Genomic DNA, 14,017 nt, shown 5'->3' on the forward strand with positions numbered 1-14,017 from the left:
GTCACCCAATTGTTACAATTTAGTTCCTTTATACGAAATCCTACCTTACAGCGCGGAAATCAAAGGCAGTTTAATATATCGAATTGATTCAATAGACAATAATTAAATAATCAAACCTAGACGGACTCCTTACGAAGAACTAAATCTAGCAAGATCAAATAGTAAAGATCTATCAATAACCTAGCACCTTACAGATTTAGGTTAGCAGCACACTTAGGTTTAATTAATTAATAATTATTATTCCTATGATCTTAATGCATATCAATCATAAAATAGTCAAAAACACAAAGTAGATGACCTAATAGCAACCTATCGTAATGACAAACAATAATCTAGGCAACTATGGAATAATAACAATTAATCAAACAATCCTAAATATCCATATGCATCAATTTAATATGATTAAACCTTTTACTAAATCATAAAAATCATAACGATAAATAAATCCCAAATCAAAACACAACGTCAAAATAGGTTCATCATAAGCCTAGGCAATCTATAATTTTTAGCCTAACATCATAAAATAAAACAAAACAATAATAAAGGAATTCATGGTGGAAAACAAAAGAAACGAAAGATTAAAGGCGATAAAACCCGTGGTCTTCGTTCTTGGATGATAAGCACGCCACCGTATGATTCCAAGCCTTCAAAACCTCCAAAAGATCACCTCTTGAGCTCCAAATTTTGTTTATGGCTTTCAGGTTATGATTAGGGTTAAGTTTATGAGTGTTTATATAGACTTTTAAGGCCCATAAACTTAAAATTAGTAGAAGATTCTGTAAATCTAAGCCCATAAACTTAATATTTGTAGAATATTCTAGAAAACTGAGCCCAAAGTGCCGCGCGACGGACCTTCCCCATTTTGCTTTTTTTCGCCCTCTTTTTGACATGGTAAAAACCCGGAACCTAAAATATTCAAATAAATTAGTAATATACAATTCTAATAAAAACCGAACGAAAACTAATAAAATATTATATTAAATATACAAGGGATTTATATATATTTAGCCTTATATCAACAACCTAAGCCTATTGCCACTTTCTGGGCGTTCCAGCTATACCCAGATTAGTTATACAGCCCAGTTTAGTACTGAGATTATAATAATATTAAAATATTAATATTATTATAATATGGACTATAGGGACTAAGTGATAGCAAGGGAAACGAACCCCGTGCTGATCTCGCACTGAGTGCTTACAAAACTGTGAGTTTCATGACCCCACTCTTTAAACTATTTTACGAACTTTTGGGGTGGAAAGCATGTTTATACACGTTATCTATCTGAAAACGGATCATGATATAAAATATCTGAACATTTATATATGAAAAGTCCCTACAAACATAATGATTGACTACATGCTGATGAAAGATGATTATTATCGTTGATTGATATATTGAGTGGAGATAATACGAATTGCAAAACATAATGAAATTACACGTGACAGCATGTTTATACAAACACGTTATGTAATGTTAAACATAACTAATTTGGGAGACAACATGGTCTGTAATGGCCATGGGGATAACGTGGTCTATGATGATTATGGGGCTATTGTGGGCGGAAGGGGAGCCACAATAGTAATAAACTAAAGTTGAGTATGGCCTATGAGCCAAGTTCTGCTGCAACTTACTAAACTAAAGTTGAGTATGGCCTATGAGCCAAGTTCTGCTGCAACTTATAAACTAAAGTTGAGTATGGCCTATGAGCCAAGTTCTGCTGCAACTTATTAAATGAACTAACTTGATTATGACATGAATGTTAAGAAAATAATGTGATTATGCGTATTGTGGGCGGATGGGGAGCCACAGTATTTGGTGATACGTGATAAATACTATATGTGTATATGTGTCTATATACATGCTATGTGACTAGCCATAGGAAATACTATATGTAGAATATACTAATTATTTGCGTGTACACTATATAATGTTTGAGTTTACGTGGAATCATTGTGGGTGGAAGGGGGACCACAGTGGTTGATGTTAACGCGGAACCGTTGTGGGCGGAAGGGGGGCCACAGTGGTTGAGTTTATGTGGAACCGTTGTGGGAGGAAGGGGGTCCACAGTGGTTGGTTAAACACGGAAATTGGAAACAGGTAGTACGAACAAACAATCACGATTTTACCGAAATTTCGAATTTATATTATAAACTTACATGTGTGCATATACACACACAAGGATATGGCTGTACATATTTATACAAACGTAAATACATATTTTTACATACGCGCGTACATACAAACTATAACTGTGTGGTACGCAAAACTGATTTCGTTAAAACTTATGAAACTCACCAACTATTCGTAGTTGACCTGTTTTAACATGCTTTTCAGGTAATCAGATATGAGAAGTAATTTCCTGTGCGTTACGTGTCTGATTGGTGATTGATGTCATGGGCATTTGAGTTAGAAGTAAAGTAATTGAAGAACCGGTTTGATTGTATCACCTAGTTGGTAAAAGATGTTATAACGATATAATATATTGTAAATTAGTTAGTAATGTTTCTTTATGAACAATGTATTTGATACCAGTTGTATCTGTTGCATTTCCGTTTTATGCTTCCGCAATTCGCTTAACGAGGTGTGACACTGAGTCATCACAATTCAGATTCCTTGCCTAGGTAACGCCTTTCTCATTAGTGTTTTCATCTAAGTTTTAGAATTTTAAGTTTAATTTATTAGTTTAAATTAGTCTAAGTAATAATTAGTTTTATAATAAAATAATAAAAATCCAAAAAGAATCTTTTTCTTAATTATTAGTTTATTTAGCTTTTAGAATCTAAGTTCGTTAATTTAATTAGTGTCTCTAGGGTTCGATATTCCCGGACTTCCCATAGCGAATCTACACCCGATAGGTTCACTTGCCTGTTGTTAGTGGTTTGGTTTAGGGTATTCTAGATTTTTTTACTCGTTGTGCTACGTTATTAATTGCAATATTTTTTATACCACTTTTTGGCACATCAATCATCTATTTAAAAATATAAAGATAAAAAAAAATTGTCTTTTAATGTAACACACACAAAATTTTGGTACAAATTTGACAAGTTTATAAAGTTAAAAGACTAAAATATTCATGAGATAAGTAATGGGAAATGTTTGGTAAAGAAAAGAAAGCATTTTTATGCAAAGGAAATAAGTAAGGGAAACTCCATCCCACATGGAAAGTGGGAAAGAAATGAAATCACTTTATAAGGAAGGAGTTTTGCATGGAAATGTTCTTGTATGGCTAGCCACTCTCACTAGTCTTAGCGGAGGGTGCGAAGCACCCGACGCGCACGCGCACGGGCTCGGGTGAAGGGCGATGGGCGCAATGTGGCGCTTTGATGGCGCACTTTGCACGCCGCGAGCCGCCTTTGTATTTTTGGATAATGAGACGAAATCAAGATGTGACAAGTTACCAAAATATTAGGGACTAAAAATGAAAAGATTTGAAATTTTGCATCTTCGCGATAGGCGAAGAAGAATCAGAGTTGCATCTTCGCGATACGCGAAGATGCAGGACATGTCACGGGACACGTGTCAGACCGGAATGACACGTGGCGACACGTGGCAAGCCTACGATGACTCGTCCAAGCTAGTGCACCTTCGCGATATGCGAAGCAGCTTCGCGATACGCGAAGATGCACGAATTCAGGCTATAAATAGGCAGCCATGGGATGAAGCTCCCATCACATCACACTCACATCATACCTCGGTTTCCGTGCCATAGCCTCGAGAATTCCGACGCGTTTGTTGTCTAGAAGTACGTGCAAGTAGGAGTGCTACCTACGCAAAGTTTAAGCATTTCGCAGACAAGCCATACATGGTAGGGGTTCTGCCCCGATTATTTTATTATGTATGGCTTAGACCCTAGTCGAGGGTGTAGTCTATACCTTGATCAGTTAATAAGTGAAATATAGCTTTCATAAGATAAGGTTATGAATAAAATATTATTCTTTATTATAAAGATAATAAAGAAATGGGATATATATATATACGCTTCTTTAAGATAAAGAAACGTAGTACATAAATGTTTTATAAAATGAAATAAATATCAAGGTAAAGGTTATGCAAATAGACTTGAGGTCTATAGCTAGATCATAGATCTAGTTATTTATAAAATGTTATTCTCGTACTATAGATCCGAGATAAAGATCAGGCAATTGTCAGAAAGATACATTGATATCACAAAAGGTGAATACGTCCAAACCTTTTTATAGTATGAAATGTTTTATGACGTGAATACGTCTATGTACTGTCTTTTTGGAAAGATACTTTTAAAACTATGGACTGTTATCCATATGTAAAAGAGCTATGAAAATATTTACATGAGGGTTGGTTCAAATCCTCTAAAACGTTTTGATACAAGGTAGTACTAAACACTCAGACTAAAATACACATGTGTCTGGATCCTTACATATATGTACTGTAGTGGGCACACTACAGACATACTAACCATGAGGCAAGTGACTGTCTCTAGGGCGAGTGAAGTCCGATTATGTGGTTTGTGCATATATTTAGTTCCGATGAGATGGGATTGAGACCCACTGAGTCGTTGAACGCTATTGGTGTTGTGTCTTAACGAATGTGAAAACATTTTTGAGTCAGCGTGTTCACCAGCATATAGCTGACGTATTTTGAAACTGTTTTCAGGTAACCGGGAGTAAGGAATAGTGATGGATAGGCCAGTGGAGATAGAAGAACACTAGGCATAGTATACCGCTGATGGCTCAGCTAATTTTGTAATGAAGCATATATTAAACTTGTTTTTAAATAAGTAATTTTATAAACAAACAAGGGTGTTCAATTCCCTGTGTTATAAAAGTAAATATTTTAAATTTATATTTTCTGCTGCAAACTTTGATAAATTGTCAGAAACGGCACCAACTGTGACTCACACGCCTAGGCCCGAAGGCGGGGTGTGACATTTAATGTATGTCTTTAATTTCCTTTTAAAACATACTTGTCAAATCAAAACCAATATGATATTTACTTCCGGTTAAAATAAATACAACGATTTAGTATTAAAAATCAAACAGGTGTGTCTGTGGATCGATACTTAGTTCTTACCTATACTATACTACATATACGATATGTAAACTTGTCTATTTGTGTATGGTTTAGTTAAGATGATAATCATTTTTATAAATTTAAAACTAGGCATTGTGTGAACAAACTTTTAGAAGAACTTAACAACTTTTTCTATCCTAACCACACCGCATCAACACTTCAAAGGAATACTTTGAAAATGACTCGCTCCATGTTAGTATTGGTTAGGGACTTCTCATTCTTCGTATTGGTTCCTATCAAGGGGTATTGGTTTTTAATACTCATAAGTTTTACCCATTGGCTGATAACAATCCCAATTTTCACTTTATCACCCACCACTCCCAACTTTGACACTATTTGTTTTTGTCACTCCCTCACTAATGGACGACTAACTTCGTTAGTTGAGATGCTGATGTGGACGTTTCTTTAACTGAGCTAGCATGTTTATGTGCTATATGTGGGTCCCACAAGGCTATCTAATCATCTTCTTCATCATATTAGCCCTAGCCACTTCCATCACTACCCTCCAACCTATACCGGTATCACCAACCTCCACCAGAGTTCATTATCACAACTTCAAACTCGAACTCTACACCATCCGTGACACCTCTGGTAAGTCCCTGTTACATTATGTGCTTTCTCTCTCATTACCTAACCTTAACCCTAGCTTAATTGTGTTTTCTACGAGTATGTTTAAATTAGTTATCCTTGGTAATATCCACCGGATCGAGAAAAATTTTATTTGTGTGTTTAGTGACGTTAATTACCATACAAATGTGCTTAGATTTCTAGAAAATTCGGGGCGGTATGATTAACCATGGTGCGCCATCTCCATTGCCGACAATTAACGGTGAAAGTGAGGTTGAGGAAGGCCTGACTCATGGAGTTAGTGTTGTTGTGGTTCCTATTTCGTTGAAGTTGATTCTGATTCAGGCTAGTGTGGTGTTAGGCTCTAATGCGAGGGAGGTGAGTTCAAAATGCCTATGTTGACTTTGCATTCAGATGTTTATCAAGAATTGATTAAATTGATTTATGGCAATTGCAAAGAGCGATGCGAGTCTAGTAATTACGAGTGTATGAATGTAATTTGGTGAGTGGTGGAGGAGTTAGAGGGTGAGTGGTGATGGAGGTTGTTGGTGACGGCAGAGGTTGGTGGGTGGTGATGGAGTAGGGTTAATATGGTAAAGAAGAGAAGATGCGACGACCTTGTGGGACCCACATATAACACATAAGCATGCTAACTCAGTTAAATAAACGTCCACATCAGCATCTTCATTAACGACGATGGTCGTTCGTTAGCGAGGGAGTGACAAAAATAAATAGGTTCAAATTTGGGATTGGTGAGTTACAAAGTGATAGTTTAAAGTGTCCTCAACCAACGTAAAACCTGAAAGTATTAAAATCCAATACACCTCCTATCAATTACCTTCTCTAAATAAAATTAAGCTTTCCTATATCTACTATCTTTCATGTTCTTTGTATTAAAAAAATTTGTCTAGATAATCATTAAATGCCCTGCATGAAAAGTCTATTCAAGTTAGCCATATCATTTATGTCAATGATTATCCCTGTGTTATTTCTTTCAAATAAAAACTTTGAATTAGTTAAATGCGTATTTCTTAGGCCGCAACGGTTGCCATGAGGATGCTTTATTGGACTAAATTAATGGGTCTCTTAATTTCCAAACATACTTTAATGTTGGGATGGGTGAATGTTAGATGTAGATTTATTGACGGGTCAGATGTTAGTATTTTAGTATAATTTGATTAACTTATAAATTAATGTAATCATAATAAACATTAAGTAAGTTAGGAATGTGCAGAGTATGCTTTAGTTTGTTATGATGTTAGTGGCGAAACCCCTAACGAACAAGGTCTAGCGGCAGCACTAGCGGTTGCGGGGTCCTAGGGGCTCCTGGCTGGAAAACTGAATGCTTCGTTAAAAGCTCGTTAACGAATGCTTCATTAAAATTAATAGAAAAATGAATTTTATGACTATGTCATACATAATCATAAGTATTACATGAAGGAAAGATTAATGATATTTAAATATCAAAATAAAATTGCATAGGACAGTTATCCTTACCCAAACTGCTCTGGAGATAAAGATTACGCTCGTATCAATTGGTCAGTCTCTCTGGTTCATCTTCTTAACAAAATTCATACCTGGTTCTTGTCTCATATTCAAAATTTTATTTGATTAAAGTATTTTAAAAACCACTAATAACTTTTAATCTCAAAGTTTTCATATGACTCTCTGAATAATCCAAGTTGAAGTTTCGAAAATCCCCAGTATAGTAAAAACAAATGGGCTCTGGTTGAAAACGTGTCATGCTTTGGCATTGCGGTCGGGTTGACCAGCAAAGCTCTAACTTGCTCATTTTTAAAAGTTATTATTCATAACTAATGCTTTTATTGGTTATGATTAGGAGTTTAGACATATGCTTAAAATATAGAACTTTGGGCGACTTTCAATCCATTTGATCATTTTACTTCAAGTTGCTGTCTTGACCATTCATGTTTTCGGGCAACCTCAAACATTAGACGTTGGGTTGTGAACAATCTAACTGAAAATATTTGGATTTTTATTTCTTATTTTTTTTGAAGTACAGGATATGAGCAACTTTTACTGTTGATAATTGCAAAATGGCGAACCTAACATTGCTTTGATGGATGAATGGTTGGTTTATTTGTTTTTTTTCCAGTAATTAAGCCAGTAATCTATGTATGTCATTGTTCCGAATTCACTTATGTTTCTAAAAGCATTGGGTTTTACTTTCAGATTATGATTCATCGTTTCTGTTTAACAGCTTGTCAAAAATTGGTGTAACTTCACCTCTTTCACTTGGTAGCAGTAGAGAGAATAAATTAAGCCATGTTGTTTGACACTTGCTTCCAAAATAAAATAAAGCGTGTAAAGGATTCGGAAGAACACTAGCACTAGAGAAAATTTGATCAACAATTACATGCATGCAATGTTAACAATACTAGCATCTTCAATCATAAACTACTCTTGACCTCAAAATCTCTCCATTCATCCTTGCTCGCATTTTCGACACAGGTAGAGTTAGAGATGAGGTGCCAAGCAACATGTCAACAACTTCCACCATTGTTGGTCTATCCACATCATCTCTTTGAACACACAATCTCAATGAGTTTTGCCATTAAGATTGAATCAGTATCAATTCTGGGATCATTTATATCAGATAATGTTCCTTCTAACCATTTTCTCTTGACCTACAACAATAATACATGTCACAGTTCAACAAAACAAAAATGATAGAATGGCAAAATGTGATTTTTGTTAACTGAAAAGTCGTATGTAGAAGAAGTTGGTTAATATTGATATTTAAAATCCATGTGCTTAGAAAGTGATGCGCTTGAGTAAGAAGTAAGAATGTGTCTACTTTTGAGAATATAGATTATACAAGCACAAGTGTACCATCATATAATCTGATTATACTTACACAACCTGTAATATCAACATCACTGTTATTAGCTTTGCGTTTTGGATCGAATATTCTTTGTCCAGTTATAGTTTCCAAAACCAACACACCAAAGTTATAGACATCTGCCATGGTTGTTGGAATGCAGTCAGGCTCTAAGATTATGGTTGCGAACACAAAACCTGATAGTTTAGGATCAAAACTTGCATCTAAAAGAATGTTTTCAGATATTACATCACGATGTTTGGTCCGGATGGGAGAATGATTGTGAAGGTATACAAGTGCCCTCGCGACACCTAGGATTATTTTGTATCGCTTATTCCAGTCCAAAAGATTACACATAGGATCTACAAAAACAAATTACAAATCAGTCATTTGTCGGTGTATAATTTGGTTAAAAAACAACACGTTCTAGTTGCAACGTTCTCTCGATTGAACCAAGAAACAACCAGAATAAATTCAGAGGAATACATTCCAAATGGAAAAAAAAATTACCAGAATTCAGGGCATCCAGAGTTGCACTAATTGCAAAGTCATAGATGAGGTACACCTTTATTCCATCAATGCAATATCCAAGCAACTGAATCACATTTTCATGTTCTAACTTTACAAGTATAGATGCTTCTTTCATACATTCTTCATACGTGGGGACACCATAATAGTGATAATGAACGATTGTTATATCTTTTCCAGTTTGTAGCCTTGCCTGAAATGAGAAATCAAGAGGTGCTTCTAGCAAATAGCAGTTAAAAGCTTAAAAATGTGAAAGCATGTGATTGTTGATACCTTGTACTTGGATTTATATTTGTCAGACGAAAGCTTATTAGCTTCAGAGAAGTTTCCAGTTGCGTAAACGACGGTGTTTAAATCAAACCGGCGTACTATTTTGTCTTCACCTCCAACAGTGTATAGGTATAGATCCAGGGATTTTGAACTTGTAATTTCCACTGCAAGTTCCACAAATAACTAGTTGCTAACCAGAAAGGAATACATACTATTATGTAAAAGAGCAATCTTCCTTCCAACTACAAGTTTTGTTAATTTAATTCATATTATTGCATTTCTTGTGCTAATATTTCTGTATTACAAAATTTATAGGTAAATTAAACACATAAAAGTCTGAAAAGAAAATTATACCTAAGCTTTCCTAAATGGATAATGCCCTCATACCAAAAAGTTTGAGGAGCAATGAGCGATTGGCTTTCTCCTGTAAAACTAGGATAGACTCTAGACCCACCACAACCTCGGCCATTGTAGGACGTTGCTTGGGGCGGCTGTGTAAACACCGATCAGCTAGTAGTGCAAACTCCTTTAAGCATTTAGTGAATATTTTCCCCCTAATATTAGAATCAACAATTTTCTCTAGCCTGCCTTCTTTAATTGAGTCTTGAGCCCATGCTGCCAAACCCCATTGCTCTTCATCAATACTTCTATCCACTGCTTGCTTCCCACATAAGACTTCAAACAATACCACCCCAAAGTAGAGGTGTTCAAAAAAACCGGTTACGGAACCGGTTTGGGCGGTTAACCGGAAAACCGGTTTTTTAAAAACCGGTTTTTTTAAAAACCGGTTTGACCGGTTTACGTAACCGGTTTACGTATCGGTTATACGTTTTGGAGCCAAAACCGGTTTTGTAACCGGTTATAAAAAAAACCGGTTTTTTTTAATAACCGGTTATTAAAAAACCGGTTAACCGGTTTTTAAAATAACCGGTTTATAGCCGTTATAAAAAAACCGGTTAACCGGTTTTTTAATAACCGGTTAACCGGTTAAACCGGTTTTCGAACGTTACCAAACGGCTTTATAGCCGTTTTTTTTTTTTTTTGCCCGTTTTTTTTGCCGTTTTTTTTGTTTTTTAACCCCCACAAACATCTATATATAGTTTAGGTTGGGTATTGGTTAGATCACACTTGATTATACAACTCCAAAAGCTCTAAACGTTTATTTCATACGCGATTATAACTCCAAACGCTCTTCTTTCGTAGTCGTTTATTTCATACTCGAGTATACCACTCTTAATTCGTTGTCGATTATCATGGCCTCCCAAAGTGCTGCTTCATCGGTCAACATGGGTGCCTCGAACACGGGAGAAACCGTCGTTCGGGTCATCCCCACGAAACGAAACCAAGATATTTGGCAACATTTCGACCTATGCGAAATGTCTAACGGAACCCAAAAAGCTAGATGCAAACATTGTTTGAAGTTTTATAACAAAGAAGCAAACTCCAGTTTAAGAGCTCATGTAGAAAAGCCCTCTTGCAAGGTCTTGAAGGACGAATCCGGAAGTAGTTCGCAGCCGGAGATGACGAATCAAGGAACGGTGTTTACGTACGACCTTGAAGCGGTACGTCAACAGTTTGGCAACTTTGTGATTCAACAATCACTTCCTTTCAACCACTTCGACAACCCTCAATTCACGCAGATGATGCAAAAGTATGTTCAACCACGCTACCAACACGTAAGTCGTTCGACCCTTAGAAGAGATATGCTTAAAGCATGGAAAGACGCTAAATCCGAACTAATTTCATACTTTTCAAACTTACAAACTGGTGTGAACTTAACAACGGATGTGTGGTCGGTACCTAATGGTTCGCCCGACTCATACATTTGTGTGACGGCTCATTGGGTTGACCCCCGGTCGTGGCAAATGATGAAACGAACCGTTGCGTTTCAATTGTTTGATTACCCGCACACGGGTAGAAATATTTTTAAACTCTTGGATAAAGTCATTCGACAATACAAGATTGAAGATAAAATCTTTTCAATATCGTTTGATAACGCGTCCAACAATACGGCCGCGGTTGGCCATTTAAAATTAAAGTATAAACCTATTTGTGATGGAGCGTTTTTTCATAGCCGATGCATTGCACATATTATCAACTTGGCCGTGCAAGATGGGTTAAACGTGATCGAAACGCAAAGAAACAATTTTAAAAGAATGTTACGAGATGTTTTTAGCAACAATAAAACATTTTCAAGATACAAAAAATTTTGTGATGAAGCTAATTGTCAATGGTTGGGGCCCAATTGGGATTGTCCAACAAGATGGAACTCGACTTGTGATATGTTTGAGAAAGCCATCCAACAAAAAGAATCACTAGTTGCGTTTCATCAAATAATGTCAAGTAGGGGTAAATGTGCACCGTACGATCCTAGAAACTGGTTATTGATTGAGATCGTTACGGAGGTTCTTCAAATTTTTAAATCTTGCACAACTAGTTTATCCGGGGTTTACTATCCAACAAGCCCCATTGCTTTACCAAAAATTGCTGTCATGTGCACAAAGTTGACTGAAATTCATTGTAGGGGTGCACCTTATTTTGATATGGGTGCAAAAATGAAAGAAAAATTTATAAAATATTTTCAACAACTACCCGCTGTTTTGACCTGTGCGGCTGCGTTAAACCCTTGCATCAATGTTGGTGGTGTTGAAGCTTTAATAGAAAAAATTTGTGATGAGCTAGGGTTAAACGACGATCAAAACCCCTATCATAGCCAAACTTTAAAGAATGATTTCAACACCACATTGGCAAACATGTATGATGTTTACCTTACAAAACACGGGTCGTCTTCCCAAATTCATGACTCGTTAAGAGCTGTTGCCCAATCCCAATCCCAAACCGACCTTGAAATGGGGATGTACTACATGATTTGGGAAGACGCCGGTAAACGTCAAAGGGTAAACACCCCAAGCAGTGAACTTGGAAGGTATGGTGGTACCAACTTTGTGAAACACATGACTCCGGATGAATTTAGAAGTCTTGATTTGCTGGCTTGGTGGAGAGGTAAGGAGGATGAGTTTCCGATCCTCGCCGCCATGGCCAAAGATTTACTAACGGTCCAAGCTTCCACGGTAGCTTCGGAGTCTGCTTTTTCTGTTTCTGGCAGGGTTATATCGATTAGGAGGACTCGACTCACTCCAGCAGCTGTAGAGATGTCGATTTGCTACAAGGATTACTTGGACTCTTTAGACAGGGCACAACATCAACGCTCACTCGAGGGGGAAATGGACTATGAGGCGGCCTTGTATGAAGACGAGGTCAATCAAGGACACATTCAACCAATGACCGATGAAGAAGCCGCGTACGACGATTACCTAAGGAATAGCTCGGGATCGGGTAGCGAAGAAAATGAGTAACAAACATCAACTTGTTAATGTAATCGTGTCTAAGCATTCTTTAATGTTTGTATTTTTGAGTTACGAATATGCGATAACGATTTAATGTTTGTATTTTTAATGTAAAAGCTATAAATGAAAGTTATGTGTTTTTAATCTTCCAAGCAAAGAATGCTAACAACGAAACCCTAAACCCTAAACCCTAAACCCTAAAGCAAAAAAAAAAAAAAAAAAAAAAAAAAAAAAAAAAAAAAAAAACCGGATAACCGGTTAGACCGGTTATTAAAAACCGGTTATAAAAAACCGGTTTAATAACCGGTTCTAACCGGTTTTTAAACCGGTCCAAACCGGTTTGGCCGGTTTGAGTTTTCACCATTAAAAACCGGTTAATAACCGGTCCGGTTATTAACCGAACCGGTTTTTTTCTGGATAAAAAAAACCGGTCCGGTTAATAACCGAACCGGTTTTTTCAAAAAAACCGATTTGTGCACCTCTACCCCAAAGGCATACACATCGGATTTTCGAGTCAGCCTACCTGTTTGAAGGTAATCTGGATCTAGATACCCGAACGTACCTTTCACCAAAGTGCTAACATAAGTAGACGGCTGATCCGTTGGACCAATTTTGGACAACCCAAAATCTGAAATTTTAGCTGCCCAGCTGTCGTCTAACAATATATTTGTGCTCTTAACATCCCGATGTATAATTCCATGCTTAATACCTGTACCGGTGTGCAGGTAATCTAAACCACGAGCGGCCCCAATGCATATCTTGAGTCTTCGCACCCAAGTCAGAGGAGCTCGACGTTTGTGGAGACGATCCGCAAGAGTTTCATTGGGCATATATTCATATACAAGAATCATCTCCTGCCCGTCACTACAATAACCAATTAAAGATACTAAATGGCAGTGCCTTAATTTGGAGAGCATCTCAACTTCCGCCCAAAATTCTACTGCTCCTTGATTAGAAGTTGACTCCAAACGCTTAATTGCAGCATCCAAAAGAATTTTCCCACAAGTGAGGGTTCCTCGGTAAACTCTGCCAAACCCCCCACGTCCGATCACCAATGAATCATTAAAGTTTTGGGTCGCAAGTTCAATCTCAGAAAAGGTAAAGCAACGACATGGTTGTGGTAAATATGATGAGAATGAGGATGACGATGATTCAACAGCGTGACTGGTAGGAAGGAACATAGTTATACGCGTATGAACTAGTATTAGAGTCCAGATCTTACACCAAACCTTTGATCAGAGTTATAGAGACATACAGATCATGGTATGATCCCATAAAGGTGATCGTTGACTTTTAATATTGTGGTGAAGTATTCAAATTGGTGCTTTCTACTAATTTAATATTATGATATAGTTGACTTATTTTGTATTCCCACATAAAAATCCAAGCTCCTTAAACACAAAGAAGCAACAA

The 14,017-nt window shown here is 36.8% G+C and overlaps 1 pseudogene; it reads right to left on the reverse strand.

The window, feature by feature from the left end:
• Positions 1 to 8,154: 8,154 nt before the first annotated feature.
• LOC143582002 (putative receptor-like protein kinase At5g39000) lies at positions 8,155 to 13,785 on the reverse strand (annotated as a pseudogene).
• Positions 13,786 to 14,017: the final 232 nt, after the last annotated feature.

Source organism: Bidens hawaiensis, unplaced genomic scaffold, assembly GCF_021521415.1.
Source record: "Bidens hawaiensis isolate Kalapana, Puna unplaced genomic scaffold, B.hawaiensis_p1.1 tig00031396_1, whole genome shotgun sequence".
In the NCBI taxonomy this organism is placed as follows: domain Eukaryota; kingdom Viridiplantae; phylum Streptophyta; class Magnoliopsida; order Asterales; family Asteraceae; genus Bidens; species Bidens hawaiensis.